A 21,467-nucleotide genomic window follows, 5' to 3' on the forward strand; every position below is an offset into this window, starting at 1 on the left:
CTGAAAATGAGTGTGTGAAGACTGGAAGAGACCTTGTAGGTCTTAACAATCTTGAACCTTGCTACTGCAAACACTTCACTATATAGTCCTTTTCATAGATGTGCTTACAGATTATTTAAATCTTACAAAGAGTGTGGGAAAGGGATAAGATTTTGTTCCAAATAATAATTTTCTCACACACCTCAGAACTTCCATTTTTTATTTTCCCCTTCCCAACCAGATAAACATAAAAATTCCTTTTCCCAGCAAAGACTTGATAAAGTATTGAAGATTTCAAAACTCCAGCAGATTCCCATAGTGATACATCATATGGATCATATGGTTCCTTTGACTTTAAACTCTTAGATGCAAATATTTAGTGCTGAGGTACTCGAGGTTACCTGCACTATGCATTTCTTGTGAGGTGAAGACTCTCATAGGCAGTGAAAATACGAATTATTCACAGCGAGATTTGGTATTGGTTGTGATGCTACATGCAAGTGCACCTGCACTAGCTTCACTCTTTTCAATATCTGTATCATTGCCAGTTTACTTAAAACTGAGTCTACATTTTGTTGCAAATGTCTATATTCATGGATTGCAATTGTCTTTGGTTTATAGATACTTACCTACACATATATGAGAAAGATTTCTTTCGAAAATCAATTTTATTTTCAATTGTGAGAGTGAAATCTCCCTCTCTAGGCACAAAGTTTGTTGAAAAGAAAGACAACAACAGAAGTCAGCAATTGATAAATTTAAATGGGAGATAAGGAAAACTGTGAAAAGCCAGAGTGTTAAGTCACACGCCGGTACCTGTGAGCATTCAACAACATGGCACAATATGGCATTCGATCAAAATGAATGTTAAGCAATAGTGATTAAGCATAAAGTGTAATAGTTTGGAGGATTAATGACAGACTAAAAGAAACTGCTAGCTTGCGGGATCAAGAGAGCTCATCTGGCTATTAATTGCCTAGCATACCTGCAATGAACTCCTCATTGCTGTTATACCTTGAAATGGATGGAGAAAATGGTATAGATTCTTTTTGCATAACAAACACTCATTTGCTGTTCATCCATTTTTTCAGTGTTGGTTCCTATCACCTAAATATGTTTCAAAAAATAGAAATGAGGAAGGAAATTATGCAAAATTATCTACAAGGGCTTGTATAAAGTACTGATTTTGCTGCTGCCAGGAAGAAACATGCTAGTTACAGGCATCAGTAACTGAACAACCAGAACAAGAATCAAGCCAACAAGAATTCAGCAATGGTAATGCCAAACAAAGGACAACAAATAAAAAAATAAAGCTTCATAATAATCTTTGTATCTCAACTTGCCTGGCACCCCAAAGAGGGCTTTTCTGGAGAAGTAACATCATTTTGCATACATTTTGGTACTCTGAAAATAAAGTTTGATATAAACACACATAGTCTGCTTGTCCTTCCATTTATGCTCTTTTTATACCAGCTCACCTAGACTGACTTAAGTAAAATTACACCAGATGAAATATGAAATTAAAGTCTTTAATGTTAATTACTGTAACGTTAACTTCCATAAGTCTGTTACCTGTTTAGAATGAACTGTTCCTTGAATGTATGACTGCAGTAAATTGTAATACATTATCATGAACTTTATATAAGGAAAACCATGGAATACTGAGTACTGAGATCCTAGAAGTGGAATATGTGATGGACCATTTCTGGGTAGTAGAATTGGCAACCAGTGTCCAATCCAGTTTCAGTAAGCACAAAAGCCAATAAGTTAAGTTATGATCTTGTATTCTTTAGAAAGCAAATCAAAGAGAAGAGAAATCACATTTGTTAGTTCAACAGACCTTGGAAAGCTCTTACTTCCACAGTGCTGCCTGATTCTGTGTTACCATGTGAATATCCTTTTATATGCCACTAACAAAGTAATCTCTCTAAATTCCTTTTCAATTTATGCTTAACCATGCTGATTTGCATGCACATAGAAAAGGAAATGAGAAATTTTAAAACCAAAACTCTATATTCTTAGACCTTGATATTCATGCACATTTTTATGCATGGGATTCCCATTAAGATTACTGGAAGATTTACCTACACATCTTCCATCCTGGAAGAGTAATTAAATTCCCAGAGTCTTATGAGAAATAAGAAAACTGTATCTTGCTTTTCAGTTGTCACTTAATGCTAATGAGAGGCATGTGCAACTACATTCTTGTATTGTTTAAATTGACCGAAAGGTTTGTATGAAGCTGCTTTGAAAGCTGGAGTTGGGTAAGAATCCATGAGTTATTCATGTCTCAGAGGAAATACTTTTTGGTTTGACTTCTGCTTCAGTGGCTGAATAACTTTTACATTTTATTTTTCTGCTGAAAAAAACATCTTAGATAAGAATGTGAATATATGTGAATGTGCGTGAAGTAGATTAATTGCATGAGTACCTACTAAAATTAGTATCAAATTTCCTAAATAAAATGTAACTATTAAGATAACAAGACCTTGTTTTTTAAGGCTGCTCTTCAATTTAGGGAGTTATACCTTCCGTTTCGAACTATCAGTTGATCTGAATATGGTCTCAGTTGCATGAGTGTGATGTAGCAAAATTTCCTATTCCTGTTTAAACTAAAATTCATTGCAACTTCCAGAACCTTGCTTCGTTTTCTGTTTCTAGGGTAGCAGCAAAGAATGATTTATTTCAAGTTTCATCACTGCTCTCTAACTTGCGGCAAACATTTGGTGCATCATTTTACCAGATACATTATACCACAGGACTTGAATAAATAGAGGTGTCAGTCTGGTGGTGATGAAAAGCCCAAAGAAAGATCTTCATGTTCAGTCTGAGCTGCTATACAGTCATATACTGTGCACTATACACGGGGCAGCTGTTTAAATCTATAAGGTGAATTCAAGCAAGTGTAGAAGGAATGAAACTGGAAGAAACAGTGATTGAGACTTCAGTACTGGCTGCATTTTTTATATGGGGGAATTAGAAGCATCTTTATTGTTCACTGGATTTTCTTATCTTTATATTATTTCTAAGTTTTCAAACCTGTGGAGTCACTGTAAACATTTATGTACAAACAACAGCAACAACAAAACAAACCCAAAATGATGAGGAGAGAAATATTGCTAAGATTTTTATATTAGTTTTGACAATTTCTATGACCATTATTTTATTTTTAAACTATTTTAATAATTTTTATTTATTTCTGATAGCAATGACTCTCAGTATAACCAATAGTCTCTCTGACATAAATAATACTGGAGTAAAACAAGACTTCTGGAAATCAAAGTTATTTGATGTTTAGAATTTATAGAGAATTGAAAAGTTCTCATCAGGGTTGATTGCTGAAGGTGACGTACAAATATAAATACACAATTCTGTCCTGAAGAATCTAGGAATATAAAGTGAGAGTGCAATGAATAACTTTAGTTACTGAATAATAGGTATGAACTGAAAATCGATACGTGCTTTCTTGCTTTTTTTTGTCCTGACATGAGAAGATTTACTATATGTTTAATAATTCTGTATTATTACATCCTTAACAATTTAAAGGGGGGAAAAAAAAAAAGAAAAAAACTAATAAAAAAAATGTGGAAAATATTGAATTTTAGTGCAAAATTTGCCCTTTCTACCTAAAGGTATCTCCAAGTCTGAAGAAAATATTGGCAGAATGGAATTTTTATTTTATTGGCTACTTGGACATTGGTCACGCACAGGACAGAAATTGCCTGCAACCTACCCAATAAAATCACATAAATTCTTAGAAAAAGTGTGAATTTAAGTTCTACCTTGTAGTACCAGTGTTTTAGCATAGTATGTATTTTTGTCACTAAAGGGTGAGGTGCTTGCAGTGTGTTCATTTTTATGCAGAGTGATCCTATTTTTGGACATGTACTGATAATTTGAACTAATGCATTGTGAAAGGGCATTTTCTTTTATGAACTTGTTATCTACTTTCACTAATAAATGCTTTTTTTTAGTGATGCTGCAGACCTTTTTGTCATTTACCTACACAGTATGTTCTAAATCAGTGCACAGGCTGCTGCTGCAAACCATTGCTAAATGTTTTTCTTTATTTCAATAGCCCTGAAAAATAAGTTATTTAATAATTTCCAAGGTATGGTAGAAGCTTAGAGGAATAAGAGAAAAATAAAGATCTTAAGAGTTTTGGGTATTTTCCTAAACTAAACATGCCGTTCCATATTGACAATGCTCTCAAATCTGCAGAGTTAGATTTTTCTTCATATAAATGCATTTGTTACTTTGATATCAAAAGGGTTGCTCTGATTTATTAGCGCTAAGCACAGAAGCCAGTCATAAGACATGGTGAGCGTACCTGTGTGAATAATTTATGGTAAAGAGAGCATGAGGGAATGTACCATCAACTTCAGTTGCCAGCTGACTGATAAACTACATTTTTCCTATCATTTCTATAAATTGAAGATAGTTTTCATTAAATATCATGCTCCTGATATCACATATTGTTCATAAATTTTAAAGGCACAGAGATTCAAACACTTGGCTACTTTTGTATTCTTGGCGCTATAATCAGTCTTGATGTATTTTTGAAATTGTTTGGCAAAATATTTTATATACTGTTGTTATTGACTGTTTTCTATTCAAACTACAGACTCTACACAGAGAATTCCTGAGATATGAAAAGCTATATAGTGCTTTCCAGAATCTGGATTCCTAGTGTAGCTTCTTTCAGATTCTTGTTCAGATCCAACTGGATCTTGTAGATGACAATAACATCTAGAGGCACTTTGGTGACTCTTAGGTGACACGTTTGTGTGCCTGGTTACATTCTTTTTGAATTGCCCTGGAGACTGGACATTCATGAGTGTTGTCAAGAATTCTAGGTACTTGTTGGCAGATTAACAAGAGTTTGTTCATTGCAAACATCTTTATTTTTACCTTTTCAATTAATGCCCAATGGCTCTTGCTTGCACTGTCTTGACTTCCTAACTACCTTTAGTTTTATTTCACCTATAAATGTGGGATCGAGCCATTAAATTTCCAGTGAAAAAAGCATTCCAGATTTAAAAGGAAAGAAGAAAAGAGAAAAAGTAATTGGTATAAAAGTTGTATAAATGAAGTTTCTTATTATTTTTCTTTAAATAATGAATTATTCAGTATTTTGTTGTTAATAATTTAACAGAACCCAAAGTAAGATATCAGCAGGATGTATGTGGGATGGGTGGTAGTTCAAGTTTGATCTAAAAGGCTTGCCTTTGTATTGAAGTTCGGTTGAAGCTTTGATCTATTTATAATGAGTATTCTAAGGGTTTACTAATTATTTTAAACCTGAAGAGAATCTCATAGTCCATTTTTCAGTTGGAAGGGAACCAAAAATAAACCTTGCTGGAAGGTAAAGCCAGAAAGTCATAAAGTTCAGGCATGTTTTTTAAAGTTAAAGCACGACCGCCTACTGGCTATAATTTCTGATAACTTTGGGGGAAAAGTGTGTTTTCTGTCTCCTTTTTTCATTCTGTGAAATAAGGAAACTTTCTGAGGTACTTTTAACTTCTGACTAGAGATATGGCATCATTTATATATTCCATCCGTTTCAAAAGTTTGTAGCCACAAAGTTGAAATGCAGAAAAAAAAAAAAAGTTTTATTTCCTTTGGAATTTAGACAAAACTTGTATCTATTTCAGTTACCTGCCACATTTAATCTATTAACAAACTAAATTAGCTAACATACTTGTTTATGAGAAATTGTGGCATGGTAATCCATTTATCAAGGGAAACTATATAAAATGTTCATGACTACAGAATTACAACTTTTAAAATAAATATGAATGTATCACTGCTTAGACTGTTGCTCATGACTCGAGAGGGTTTTTTGGAACCCAGATACTTGTTCCTGGTCCATAGTTAATTCCATCTTTAAAGGCAATACACTTATTCCACTTTGTTCCAGGTTCTTTGTGCAATGATTTTGTCATTCCTCGGTGGAAAAACTTCACGTTGTTCAGATACACAGAACATGAATATAATTTCCTAAGATGATCGTGATGGAACAGCAGTGACAGTAACCAAGTGGATCTAAGGGCATCTTCTAGCTGTATGTATACAGGCACTGCAGCACGTGAGCTGCACAGCCCTAACAGCTGGAGATTTTCATTGCATTTGAGGGTTCATATAAATATTCCTTAAAGCACTAGTAACAAGGCTAGGGAACTGATATATATTTGCATCACAAAAAGCAGAAATTAATATAAAACAATTCTGTGTATTTTGGCTTTGAATCGGTCATTTTAAAATCTGGAAGACGTGGAAAGCATTTGCTTTATGCAGATGTCATTTCAACTTATTTGATCGTTGGGATGATACTTTCTCTTTCTGAAGCCACATACCACTGTAATACTGAAGCATTGTTCCTGAATATAAAATGCTGTGCTTCACTATGGTATTAAGTGCTATTTACATCATGGGAGAAAGATTTTATTTTTTCTCATTTGCTAGGAAATTTTCCACTTCTCCAGGAGTGCTAAATAGTTTAATGAATCTACAATACATACTAAATAGTTTATTTTTTTCCCCCTCAAATCAGTATTTGGGATTAAAGGTGAACGTCTTTTCATGGTTCAAATAATTTTCATTAGCAAAAAGGAAAAACATGCCCAATAAGCCTAGCACTGTGGAGAATTATTTAAAATAGTTCTAAGGAGCAATTTTTGCCTTTTCAATTATGCAAAGTGCTCATCAAGTTTTTGTCTTTGCTCATCTTTGGCTGATATTAAAAAACTGACACAGACTTCTTGACCTGCTACAAATGTAATAGTTCTGCAGGGTTTGGTTTTTTGGGTTTTTTTTATACCTCTACTCTGGCAGAAGATTAAAGAAATGAAAGTACTGTATTCCACAAATCAAGCTCATACTTATACCTGTATCTTATCCTTGCGATTAAATTTTTATAGAATCATAGAATAATTCACACAGGAAGGAACCTTGGGAGATTCTAGCCCAATCTCCTCCTGCTCAGAGCAATGTCAGCATTGAATTCAGATGTGGTTGCTTTAGGCTTTGTCCAGTCAGGTCTTAACCTGCACAGAGGGAGATTCCCCAACCTCTCAGGCAACCTGTTCCAGTGCTTAATTATCCTGAGTGATTGTTTTTTGGCCATAATATCCAGTCAGAGCCTTTCCCATTTCAGTTTATGAGTTTGTCTGTTTTTCTCTCATGCTGCACCTCAGTAAAGGGCCTGGCTTTGTCCTCCTGGGATTTTTTCCATGCTGGTGATTCCTTTCCTTCTTGAAGCTTGTGTCTTTAGGCACAAACAACTTTTCCCTAAAGGCAGAGGCAGAGAGGCAAAGTTTCTGTTGTGTGTCTTCACTTTCATGTCCTGCTTATGTCCTTTTTGAACTGGAGCTCAGTCATGAGTTCCCTGTGATACCAAGCAGGTCTCCTGGAATGTCTGCTTATTTTCCTGTGTTATCAGAATGGAGTGTTCTGCTTGCAGAAAGTTGCCCTTAAAGGTCTGCCAGCTCTCCTGAGCCACTTTTCCTTTCTGAGCTGCCTCACACAGGATCTCACCCACCCAAAAGAAATCCCTGCCTAACCTGGAGTCTGTCCTCTTAAAGCCCAGGCTCTGTACTCTGCTTGCCCTCCTTTGTTCTCTCAGGGTTTTGATTGAATATCACTTCTAGACTGCTATAATGCATCAAATAATATACAAGAATCTCTTAATTAACACACTTGTATAACTATAGACATATTTTACCAAATTCAGTGAGGTGTAGCTATTTTATGGTAATTAATTCCTGATTGATCATTTAAGTTTTTGTCACTTGGACCTAGATGAAATAAATAATGAGACTGCTTGTTACAAATGCAAACCAATCTAGATCTAAGGAGAAAGCATACAAAAAAAGAATATTGGAATTAAATCTAACTAATCATTTAATTAGCTGTACCAAGTAAAAAGCTCGTAACAAAAAAGATCCTTAACTGTTCTCTCACAGAATTTCACTTCCAGGGTGCTGTATTTCAAAGCCACGTAACACATATTGAGTCCATGACTAGTCACTACAGCAAGCAGATTTACTCATTATCATTGAATTTAGTATTCAGCGCACAAAATTTTTAATGCCATGATATTAAAGACACTTTATGCCTTTTATAAGACAGAATTTTTGCAAATATTTTGCATTGATAGAAGATCAGAAATACTGTAACAGTGAATCTCTCACAATGTCAAAATTAGTATTGGCTCCAGTTGAAGTAGGGCAATGGAAGTCTTGTCCAAGTTAATGAAAGGTCAATACAAATCAAAATAATACACTACATGGCTGTACTGTTCTTAAAAATTAATTTTGTCTCTATGCCATTGATTTTATTTGGATTATACTGAGATAGGCTTTGGTTTGGTTTATTTGAAATCTTTTTGTGTAAAAACGAGGAAGAAGATTGGAAGAAGAGGGATCCTATTTTTCTCTAATGGAAAAAAATGTTTATTTTCATTCAGTTTTTCCATCCTTTCTATTTTACCAGTGTCAGTGGAAGAGGAGATTTTTAAAGCTCATAGCATCCTGTCTAAATGACATGCAACTGAAAACCATATAGGATAAACCACAGTGCTGAGTACTCACAGTGTATTGTGCAAAAGCATACATAATTCCAATTCATTGTGTTTAACTCTAGAACTTACTGATGAATCCAGACATGCTGTAGTAATCTACTAGCTAAGTAATACACAATAAAACTGAGGGTTTTTTTTCTCTGCTGCTTATTTTGCCAACATAGTTGGCATGTAGAAAGGGACACATAGCTTGTAGCTTGTAAATCATGTATATTTTCCTTTGGGTTGTGGTAATTTGAGTCTGAACAATGATTCAATATATTGTGTATAAAAGATGCTAGTAGCCAGGACATATGCAAAAGAAGCCTTATTCAAAACATATTTAGCTGTGCTAAATGTTTGAATGTGTTTTTTTAAGCCACATCTGTATCTGTTGTTATACGGTGTGTTCTAGTACAACAGAAATTTTCCATAGTAATATCTGAAAAATATTTCAATGTTTCTTATTTGTCTCAGTACAAGAACACATTCATTCATATTAAAAAAAAAAATACATTTCCCCACCATGGCTTAAATATATATTGGCAATACAGAATACATTCAGACAGCTTTTTCTGTTGAGGAACACAGGATTTCATGCTTTCATTTAGCGAGCACAGGAATGCTTTCTCTTTATAAGACCTTTAAAAACTTTTTAAAGTATGAAATTCAGAAAAAAAAGAAGTTTATTTCTCATTATTTAACATAAATAAAAATACGTGTAGCAACGGCATTAAGAAAAAAAAAAATTAAAAAAAACACATACCAACAAGGACCAAAAGTGTAAGCAATGTCTACAAATAACTTTCAAAAACCCAGGCTGTTTTCTTTCAGTATTTACCACATTTAAGCTCCCCAAAGACTGCCATAATTAGTTTTCTCCCTTACAAGTAATTATGAGCACCTGTAATTTAAAAAAATATTTGTGTCTGAGGTATGATCCCTTGGGTATTTTTCTTTTAGCACCTTCTTCATTTGCTCTTAGAAGTTCTTTTCCACTAACTTTTACTCTTGGGATATTTTAAATGGGGAAAAAAAAAATGGTCCACTTCAACCTCTTCAATTATTTTTAAAAGCAGATGAGACCTGAAACAACAATGACAATGTTTTCCTCCCCATGATCACTTTGGAGTGAATGTCATAGGTCCGATCTACCTAATTAATACCCAATGAGACAGGGAGATGATAATGTCTGTGCAGGGTATAATCGGACCAAAAATAGCCTTGGGAGGGTTTCACACAGTTCACATTTAAGTCCTCTGAAAACTTCATGGCAGATGGCAACAATGTATGGGTCTGTGTCAATTGCTCTCCCTAGTTCTCTCCATGATGGTCACATATCTTAACATACATTAAAATGTAACCAGAAACGTTGCAAGATGGCCGCATAGAAACTACCTTGGATCAGACCCCTAATGTACAGGATATTTAACTGATGACCTCCTATGTGAACAGGATGGTGGTTCTTTCGAAACTGTTCTGGGGGCAGCTTTTAGTAGCTATTCAGTGACAGAGAGATGGATTTTATAAGCATCTGGGTCTTAAGGAAGATTTTTGTTAAGGAATGGTAAGTCAACACTTAATATTTTCTCACTGTTCTATTTCACCCTTTCTCAAAACGGACTATGTATCATTCTGTGGGAATTATGCAACAGCAGAAATCAGAAGGTAGTTTAAAGACTGAAAACTCCAGAATTACGTTCCTCTAGTCTTCCTTCTACTTGGATGTGTTGCACATCAAACTTGACAGAAATAAATCTTCCATACCTGAATGTTGGCATTAGCTTTAAGCTGAAAGATTTCATCAGAAAGAATTATTTAATAGTAATTTTGCTTAATGTGACAAACTGACAGGGTAAGCCATGAAGTCTACAAAGAATTGCCCATTAGTTTGACAAACCTAAACCACTGACTATCTGAGGAAATAATTTGATTCAGTTTTTATTCTAACACTGTATTGATCTTAGAATGATCTTAACATCATTTTGGTACAGTAGACCAGTGATTAAATTTTGTGTGTTTTCTTTTTTGTAAGATATTTTGCAATTTCTCTGTGCACTGAATCACCAATATAATGTGATAGAATTTCCTTTTCATATAAGTGAATTCTCAGTGATAGATAAAAATCACTGAAAATTATTTGGTTTAAAAAGCACTTTGGTTTAAAGGTTTTTAGGTACAGTACATACCCCTAAATTCACATGAGTGTTGATGAGTGTCCTTAGAGGACAGAGATTTGTAGCTTTGAGATTTTAAACCTGCAGGTAGCATATAAAGCACAGAACCTATAGAGCCTTCCCAGGTTCTAGACAACATGTCCATCATGGGAATTTTCTCAGTTTGTGCTGATAAGCAATTCAGAGCTTTCCACTTTTGTAACCTTTCATAGGAAGAAATGCCAATTGCACAGGCTTAAGGGAGAGACGTGCTGGCCCGATCTTCAGTCAGGCTGACTGGGAGACCCGGAGTCAACACCTCCTGATGCAGAGCTGATAAAAAGCCTGCCTGACTCTAATTTTCATTTTCATCCCTCCTTTAATCCCTGTTAAAGACAATGGAGACACTATATTCTGGGAGGGAACTAATGTAGAATTCTCAACAAAAACAAAAGAAAGCTTCTCAAAACTTGCAGTGGTCTTAGCTGGACATACCTTGTAACTGTATTTTCCCAAGAGCCTATCTCCCAATGAAGAGGTTGAGATGCTATTGTGATGTCAAAGCTGACTCACTGTTACAGTTGCTATTAAAAGTTAGCAGCTGTAATTAGGGAAGAATTTTGAAGCTGCAGTGTCGTATTGTCAGTTGTAACAGCTTTTAATTATCTTATATTTTTCTTTAAAGTGATCAGCTTTGCAGAAGTTGAATGTGCTTTTATCATTTTTACCCTGGAAATGAGCTGACACATTTAATATAATTTAGATAGAAATACTGTTACCTCAGAAAACAATCGGAATCTGTGAACTTTCTAAAGGATTTTGAACACAGGAGACAGCCATAGTGCTTAGAGGGATTTTGCCATCATCCAATTAAAATAGTCTTCCATTCTCTCTAATACCATTCTATCTGGTCTTAAAATGCGTAAGACTAATTACATTAGCCCACAGAGGCTTGCATGGCTAATACTATTGGCCATTTCCTCAAATAGAAGAATTATAAATGATTAACCATTTTGCAAATAATACTGATATTTCTACTGCTGGACTAAATTTGATACACAGAGATGCTGTCATTTTTACACTCTGCTTGCAGCAGTGTATGGTACTTATGCATAGAATAGATGTTGAAGTTGAAATTGCAACAACCGATTCCATTGTCCCTCCAGCCTCCTTTAGTCCATCAGGAAACCAAAACCTTTTGTTGCTGTTTCTAATCTGGTCTTATGCTGAGGATAGAAAGAATAAAGACAGAGCCTTATAGATTAGTCTTATAATAGGACAAGCCTTGTTATGCATGACTTCATTGTCTTGAAGTCCCTTCACTTGTATTGGGAAAAAAAAAATAAAAATAAAAAAAAAGAGTTCTTAAGGACCTGAAAGAATGCTGTTGGTGTAGGTTCTACTTGTAAAACAGAGTCTGGGTTAGCAGGCTGTCCTGTGGCGTGCAGCAATCTAGAAGGCAAGACACAGCTACAGAAAGACTGTACAGTATTGTCATTTTTGGCAGGCAGCATCCTTGTCAATATGCATGAGCACTCAGATGAATGAGAGAACCTGTCACCCAAGGGATGTGCCACATTGATGACAATGACCAGTCAGAGGTCCTCTAACATGTAGTTAGATGAAGTTTACTTACCATTGTCACTCTGAAAGAAGGAAAACTGCGAGGCAGCAAAGGACAAGCAGCATCAGTAGTGCAGCCATTCTTGCAGCCAGTATTGATGTTTTCACTTTTGGGATCCTGCTTCATGATTGGTTCCTCAAGACTGGAAGAAGCGAAAATTCTGTCAGCTTCAGGAGCACCAGCAAACCTGAAAATTAATCCTTGTATTACGATATTGTCCACTGTAATCCCATTAGAGACCAATTTAACCCATTAGAGACCAAATTAGCCTATTAGTTCCAGGAATGCAGTCTCACCCCAGCATGTTGGTATTAGGTTGTATTATTTTGATAAATTTTTATTTCATATATTGTAACATTCATATCCAACTAAAAATCTATCATGGGAGAGATTCATGGTCATGTCATGACCTGGTTCATGTACTCAGCTTTTAATTATCCCAGACACCACTGGCTCTATCCTACAGTCACAAATCACAAAAGCAAAAGTAATTAATCAAGCAGGTATGGATGAGCATCCTTTATCCTTCTAATACGTGACTAGTATATATCAAGAGATGGGTAATAAGACCATAGTGTTGGAGAAATGATAATTCCTTCTCCCTGTGAAACTCCAAAAAGCCCACAAAATGCTACAGGGGAATTTTATTGTTATGAATTTAAATTTTAGATTTGAAATCTGGAAAATGGGAGCTTTCGCTTACCACAGAATGAAAGACTCTTTTCTTTCAAACATATTCAGAATGTACTTCCTGTTCTAGGCAGTTCTAACACCCTGGTGTGGTTTTGTTTGTTTTTTGTTTTTGTAAATATAAATGCCCATCAAATTAAATCTCATCAGTAGTAAATGAAGTGCAATATAAATGGTGTTGGATAGTACTGGACAGCTTTATGGTCACAGTCATACAGCTATCTACAGAATGTTCAGTATCTTGGTGAAAGAAAATCTCTATTCCCTTGAGGTAGATTTGTAAGTGGTGGGCACGCCCTCTTAACTTGTGCTTTAATACTCAAAAGAAGTTTATTTCACTGAATGCTTTTAACTATTTATTTTCCATATAAGGAATGTATATATACGCACATATATATAACCACATAAGTCCTAAATAAATTTATAAATTGATGCAGGTATTATGCTTTCCAAAGTGAATAGGTTTTTGAAAAAAACTTGGACTTAAATAGCACTGCATGAGATATCCAGCACTGGGGACACATTTCCCAGTGCTGCGAGAACATAAGTTCCACTGAAGTTTAGTAGGCCTGAAGCATTGGCTCTGAATAAACCATTTGTGATGTGATTTATTTTCATGGAGACATGTTAAATCAGAATATGTGAAAATTAGTCTATAGAATCTGAATAAGAAAATATTTTCAGTATCTTCTGATACCTTTGAACATAGCCTTTCCACAGGCTTAAACTCTCACTATCCCAAGGAAAGCAGTGAGAGTAATTTAAAATTGAGTGAAGAAAGGAAGTAGTCTTTTTTACTTTGAGGGAGTATTGGCTGCTTCTTGAGATTATTGAATTTTCATTCCAGTATACGGGAAAGCACTACAGCGCCAAGATGAAACAGAAAGCTTAATAGGCACTGTAGCTCTTGATGTTTATGGAAACTTTGCCAACAATCTTAAAAGAAGCTGAATTGGACTCTAAAATACTGACACAAATGAAATTAGGAGGAAATATACCTTGCAACGGTAATACCAGATGTGTCATTCACACTCGTAAAATTCTACATTATTCTTCATTTCATTAGATTAAGTTAGAAACTGTGTGTGTCCAAGAATAATGGGAAATCTTACTTGTAGAAAAAGACTGACATTTATTTTTTCAGCAACAGATTGAGATAATGGAAATCTTACAAGTAGCTTGATTACTTACAAAATTAGCTTTTAAATAAAAGAATTTGATCTTACTTAACAAGAAAAAGGTGCATATCTATTCCATATTTATTTTTTTACGGGAAACTGTCACAATCCTACTTGGGGTGGGGGGCACGACTTAATTCTCTATAATTTTTGCTGAGTTGTAACACGACAACATGATTATGATATCCAGTTGACTAAGTGTACTGTTACTTGCAGAACACTTCAGGTCATTATGGAGTACTTGTTATTGTTAGGCACTAGGTGGCCTGCTTGCTAAAACATAGTAATGAAGCCTTACACAAAGACAATTTGCAAAAGCACTGAGTGCAAAATAAGTAAATAAAAATGCATTTTTGATTTCTAATAGAGGATGATGCATTCAAACTATCTGATGCAAAGTAACATATGCATGGAAATCTGCAGATAGTACAACCTACCTGACACCAGTGTAGTACACAATTATTTTGTTCTTGTCTTGCAGACAATATTTAGTTCCTCTGTGTATGTTTGCTTGGTTTATTTTAGTATCCTCAGAAACAAGACAAGGGTCAGTACTACTTATTGTCTCTACAGAGCAAATGTAACAGCTAACTTTTTAGGAGTTAGTTGTACACATACATTCAATCTGATCTCAGATAGCAATCTATAGAAAACAATAATTAAGAATAATAAGCAAAACCACACCTTGCTGGGTGGGTTGTTTGTTTGTTTGCTTTGGTTTGATTTCTAGTAATTGAAGGCCAGACATGACCTCTGGTCTTTTGAGTATTCCAGCCTGAGTCCTGTGCTGGAATAAACCATGATAAACTATATTTTCCAGCAATTTTGATGTTTTCATTTGCTGGTCTGTGGCTCATGTTCATGTCAGTAGAAGGAAATATGTGGTGACTTGAGGTGGTGTTCAGTTTGAACTTTTGGACATCGATTTTTAAAAATCGATTTTATTTATTTAAAATATAATGAAATAATCATTTAAATAACAAGCCTCCTTTAAAAATAGTTTTACTCTTCAATTGAATGGCTAAATGATTAAACACAGATTTATTTCAATATGATTATTCACCTTCTTAATTTCAAGTCAGATGCAAGACTAATGAGATAGCTGAAATTGTAATGATTATTTTATTTATCATTGATAGAGTCCTAAAATATTAGCAGTCAAGGAGAGTGCAAAACTATTACTGTTCTGCAGAGACCATGGGAGAAGTGTATATCTGAACCAAGGAACAGAACATAATCTGCATTCCAGGCAACACTATTTTTGGTCATCAGCTTGGAAAGTCATCTTGCAGATATTTTTCAGCTGAATTCCCCTAATGTCTCTGTTATAAAACAAATAAATGAACAAACAACAGAAAGCCCCATTGCACTTATTTCTGATTGTATAAGAAAGGGCATTGTGTGGCTAGCGTAATTACTTGTTTCGTTTTCTCCTGAAATCACATGAATTTTAACAATGGATTCAGATGACTGATCATATTTTTCTAGGACAGAAAAGATATTTCAACCTGATTTTTGTGTGCCTTAATCTGAGTAAGAGTAGAATACACTGGCAAATATATGGCAGAATATAGTGTGTTCCATGAAAATGTCTAATTATTTATTTTTTTCCTACAAGAAAACATTGCACCCAATAGAAGAAGAACGACAAGAAATTGTATTTTTTTCATTTGATCAAAAAGTATATGCCTCCATATTCCAGCCAAGTCTGAGCACAAATCTCTTGAATTGATTTTAAAGAAATCAGACTTGCCAGTATCCCTCAGGTTACAGAGAATGATTCTCCATTTAAAACAATGCAGCATTCATCCACACTGTGCACTGAGGAACAATATACCTCCTCAAACTCTGTCAACAACAGAAAAAAATCTGTGATACATGGCATACAATAAGAAAAAAATAAAATCTCATCACTAATGCTGGTAGTAGCAGTCAGGAATGGACGACTGATGATGTACACACTCCTACTGACGCATGGAGAAACATCACTGTGAGACATTCAACTGCCTCTAGGAATTAATCATCTCTGGATAACATAAAATTGGTGTCATAGTGGGATTCCATTGGGCAAATAGACCTGCAAACTTACAGCAACATCTCACACTCAGTATACTGGCTTGTTTGAAAAAAATTCATTTTATCTCATAATACTTTAAAGTATACATGTGGACAAACATCATTAAGTTCCAGGAAAGTATTCCAGTAATCCTGTTAAACTTTCTGATATTTTGTTCCTAATGATTATGCTGTGATGGAAACTGTGGCTACTTTTCAATACCACAATACTTGTATACTTCCAGTTCCTATACCACAATAGAACATTTGCTTTGGGAATAGTGCAATTAATATATATCGTATATAATGCAACACTGGAATTTCAATAGATTTTAGTAATGGAATACCAAGTTTTCATTACTAAACACTCAGGGTTTGAATTTTGTAAGTTCTGAACATCTGTTATACTGGAACTCGTTAGGAGATCTGACTGACAGTTACATTGTTAGAGGTTAAAGATTTGAAATGTTATTATTTTCTCTATTCATTTAATCACAAATCAATATTTCTACTTTTTATACCAGTAACTGATGGAGCGGTTAATCTTATCACTGTTGTTCTTTTAACTTTGATAGAATACATATAGTTAGGTCCTTGTGTCACTTGCTTTGCTCTTGCTTAAGTCATTCAAAACAAATTTTGCATCAATTTTCTTGGTAGGTCTTAAATCTAGAGGCATAATTAGCTGATGTAAAGGAACAGTCTGTCTGATGTGTTTTCATGACATTTCTAGTACAACCATAATAGCAATGTCTGATTTCCAGAAATAACCAAAATGCCTTTGGTCATTTCTAGTTGACTGAAACAGGCAAAGTCACCAAAGGGTGAAGCATAATAAAAATTAGAAATGATACAGCATATAATACAAGCCCATGTTATTCAAAGATTCTCTGTGTTGTGGTTACTTCAGCTAACAGGCTGGTATGTGTTTTTGTGGCATTTTTGTGCTCTTTTCTGTCTTTCTTACATTCAAATAATAAGCTGTTATCGAGTGGTGAAGTCACTCTATTTATATGCAAAATTCATGTTTTCACTTGGGTTTGTGGAGCAGGGACATTCATACAAAAGAGAGGAAGCAGAATATACATCTATTTGAAACTTTAATCTAATCATTGTTCATATTATTCCTTTAAGATTTTTCCTCATCTAATTCCTACTTTCAAGAACTAATATTCTATTTTCTTCAAAAATGTTCTGTGCAGTGTACCAGTAATGATAGAATGCATCATGGGCCCATGATATTGTGTGAGAAGATGTACTTCAGTGAGATTTTTGATAGCTTCTTCATGCACATCAGTGACCTACAGGACCCTGATATACAGATGTACACTGTTCTTATTATTAATGTAGTTGTGACTCTCCCCTTCTCCCCATTAAAAACCTGTTGAAGCTGCTCATCCTCTTGCACTATGTCAGAAGAAGGAGAATGGATGGGAAATAATATCCCAGACATTCTGTTCTACATTACAAGGTTGAGTCTGTGCCACCTCACTTGTGTCTGGGCATCCTTGACAGTAGGCTGCCCGCACTCAGTCAATGGTCATGCAGATTTCTAGCTAGAAATATTTTGTTCACATTACAAAAACCCTTTTATTTCATCCTAAATGTTGACAGGTTTCAGTGATGAGGCAGTGAAGAAATGCAAATACCATGTTTTCCATTGTTTGAGTAGAAGTCTATGAAGGAGCTACAGTATCTCTCTGAAGTTTATGGATGTAGGCAAAACATTAAAAATCAAGTTTTCTGAGATTCTGATAAGCGTCAGCTTTACCATGGCACACTTGAGTTAAGATCATAACTTGTTTGATCTGGCCTGACATTTGTAATAACATCTCAAATTAAGTTTCTAATGCTGACACATAGTGTTCTATGCAAATGTTTAATGAAGTTCTGTTGCTCAGATAGGTAGGCTATCTCACTTTATGCTTAAGTTAAGGCATTCCATTTTCAGAGCTATAATTCTGGCAAGTTTTGTAAACACTAAAGATGCCATTGATTTCAGTGGACTTTGAATCAATGTAATAGAAAATTATTGAACATAACTTCCACTTTTTAAAACATATTTACTATATAGGCAAATAATAAATTAAAGTACAGAATCAGGCCCTGCACGCCATGCTGTAACACATATTTAAATATCCTTATAACTCTGTTTCATCCAACTTGTGACTCTTTTTACAGAGTATTTTTTGCACAAGTACTCCAACTGAATTTTGGTAGTTGCCTTCTCCCAAGTCTAAATAGCTACGCTCCATCATTTCCACTGGTAATTTAGTTTTCAATCCCCTTTCCAGAATCACTTTATAGTGTAGTGCTCCTGGCACAGAATTTCAGTGCTTAGAGAAGCAATCCATGTGTTTGCAATCTGTACAGCACTTTGGGGATCTGTCAAGATGAGAGGTGCTATGCACAGGAAAGTGTTTTACCAGAACAGCTAGATGATTCTAGTGTCGGGGTTTTTGTTTGTTTGTTTGTTTTGTTTTTAAAATAACAGAGAAAAAAATGTACATTTTTGCCTATATAAGCTGTAGAATTAAAGAAGTATTTTTCTTATACATTATTAAGGCACTATACCTTTTACTAGCAAATGAAATTTCTTAAATATTTACATGATTTCACCTTTCAAAAGTTGGTATATCTTTAATAGTCATGCATATGCTAATGTTGATTTATTAAAAGGTCGGTCCAACTCCATTAGTACATAAAGGATTAAGTTAATTTTTGTTGCAATTCCTGCATAATTTACTATACATATTTTGTTTGAAGGTAACGTCAAATAATGTGAAAAAAAAGCAGAAAGCACAGTACAAAATAATTATTATCGTTATTCCCATTACTTGCACTATATCAACACATTGAAGCAAAGGTCATTTGAAGGTACAAATGTAGTAAGGAGATAATTCCTCCTTAGGAGGAAGAAAAACAGGTAATTAAACACAGAGTTGTGTCACAAGGAAATAATCAAATGATATTACTTAATTTGACTTTTAAATATATATTTACTATATCTATATTATAATGTCATAAGAGATAAATTCATGCCCTTAATCATGTAAAATATGAATTAATAAGGCTTGATCTTAATCCTTTTAAACTATATCAATAGCTGGGATCAAATGGAGATGGTTTTGGCATCCCACTTCATAAATCACAAGAAATCTTTCATCAAACTGCCTTTCATTTTCTTTTATATATGCTTATTTCCCAGCATTAGGAGAGGAAAAAGGGTGGTTCACTTCTTCCTCAGAGAAAATGTTTCTAAAGCCACAGCACGCCACAGCTGCTACTGCTGATGCCTTTCATGTCCATCGCACCTTTCCCTTTGAGCGATTCCCCAAGTGCTTTACGGACCCTAAATAGAGGGATTTATTTCTTCACACCACTCTCAGTCTGTACCAACAGTGTTGCACTGAAGTGGCTTTGGGAAAGTGAGCAGGGAACAGCCTTTCCACCTGTACCTAGAAAACGTTGGCTTTTTTACCGGCCAGCCTGTGGTAACTCCGGCCAGAATTTGCAGAGAATTCGTTAAGTGTTTATTCACGCAAAAGTTTGCAAAAAAAGTTACAGCCTCTCTTTGGATACATAGTATATAAGGTAATGCACGCACCCGTGCCACAGTTTCTACCAAACAGGTTTACTAATTACCGTTTATTCACATTTCTCGGGCAATGCTACTCGATGGGGACCCGCTCAGGCGCGGGGCGAGCGGGTGAGGGAGGCCCCGCGAGCTGTGGGGAGGCTGGTGGCCCCGCCCACTCCCGGGAAGCTTCTGGAAGGAGGCGGGGGGAGGAAGGCGGTGCGTGTTATGGGTGTTGTGGTGCCGGGTTCGGTCCCGCACGGGGCTGTGAGGGCGTGAGGAGAGAGCCGGGAAATTATGGGATTGCCTCGGTCTTTCCGCAATTTCTGTCACGACATGTTCCACAGCTAAAGGTGGCGGCCTTGTCTTTGTGTGCAGGTAATGAAAAAGGAAGGGTTTTCCTAAAAATTGCCTGAGGGCTGGAGACACATTTACTTATTGGATTATTTGTCTGTTTTGTCTTAATCTGAGTGGTATTGGGTTTTTTTTTTTGTTTGTGTGCATGTATGTTTGTTTGTTTTTTTTTTTTTGGTTGCTTTTTTGTTGTTGTTTCATTTGGTCCTTTTTGTTCACTCTTTTGTTATATTTTGTTTTGGTTTATGCTCTGATATAACTTACCTTCAGGTGGTTTTGTTCTGCTGTTGGAAAAGCCTTGCTCTCAAATCATGTTCTCTTAGGAGGCTCTTACATTACGTACTGCAATGTTTTATTCATATAGTGTATTTAAATAGGGTGAATTTGCTAAAGAATGTGTTGACTGCTTCCCTACTGTTTAGACACATACATAAATTAGGAGAAAATTCCTTCCAACATGTGTAATTAGTTCTCATGTTCATGGTACTCCTAGAGATTCCAGTTGAGTTTATTGTTCATAATTATGTATTCTTATGTGTTGTATCCATATGTTACATGCAACAACTTTGGACAAATATGGTGATTAGGCTGTTAATTCATGTGATATGTGCTAAGGTGCAGATAACTTCTTTTATGATTTATTTTATATTTTAAATTCTTGACCAATACCTTCTAGTTTGAGTCTCATTTCCATTTAAGCTATCTTTAAGTAGAACAAAAAACCCATCTGAAAATGAGGAGCTATGCTGCCACTGGTGAAAAACATACTCTTTCTTATCTAAAGGCTTCCATGGAGACTATGCTACTGCTGAAATTTTCTTTTTTTTGCTTGATGGAAATAGATTGAATAAGAAACAATTTCTCTTTTGTGAAGTGATCACAAGGATGAACTATTTTCTTCCTGTTTTACCCAGTAAGAGGAAAATAAATTTGATGCTTAACTAGTTATTAATTACAATAATAAGTAATGAAATGCATTAGTTAAGGATTATGTAGGGGTATATTTCCAGACAGCCTCATGGGAGGTTGGAATACACCAATACTAAAATATGTTTTATGCGTGCTTTGTTGCTGTAATGTCCTGGTCCTGTTTCATGTAGGCAGGCTGATAATTCGCTGAGCAGGAATTATGGCAAAAGTTCAGCTACTCTTCCTTTCAGGCTTGGAGCACTGCAAGAACTTGTGACAGAATCTGTGAGAGTAATTTCACAGGACACTCAGCCTTCTCTGAGTATATTGAGGCAGAGAGAAACTGATGGAAATATGAAGTTTATGCAATTAAAAAAAAAAGCGG

General features: G+C 35.2%; 1 protein-coding gene and 1 long non-coding RNA gene across 6 annotated transcripts in view; one reads left to right on the top strand and one right to left on the bottom strand.

Annotated features, from left to right (window-relative positions):
• The window catches only part of LOC110362860 (uncharacterized), a 29,604-nt gene extending 17,147 nt beyond the window's left edge, over positions 1–12,457 (bottom strand). The window contains exon 1 of the long non-coding RNA XR_002420530.2: positions 12,332–12,457. This is a non-coding gene — a long non-coding RNA (uncharacterized LOC110362860). The remainder of the gene's footprint in view (positions 1–12,331) is intronic.
• Positions 1–21,467, top strand: part of PCDH11X (protocadherin 11 X-linked) — a 461,528-nt gene that overhangs the window by 19,634 nt on the left and 420,427 nt on the right. For 2 of the 5 annotated variants that reach the window (XM_021295015.2, XM_021295031.2), the window contains exon 1: positions 20,006–20,197. The exons of 1 other annotated variant lie outside the window; for it this stretch is intronic. The gene's annotated coding sequence lies outside the window, so the exon portion shown is untranslated. Of the gene's footprint in view, positions 1–20,005; positions 20,198–21,467 lie in introns of those variants that run through there. 2 more of the 5 variants (XM_021295014.2, XM_021295032.2) reach the window with 1 other exon arrangement.

Source organism: Columba livia, chromosome 12 (assembly GCF_036013475.1).
Source record: "Columba livia isolate bColLiv1 breed racing homer chromosome 12, bColLiv1.pat.W.v2, whole genome shotgun sequence".
Taxonomy (NCBI): domain Eukaryota; kingdom Metazoa; phylum Chordata; class Aves; order Columbiformes; family Columbidae; genus Columba; species Columba livia.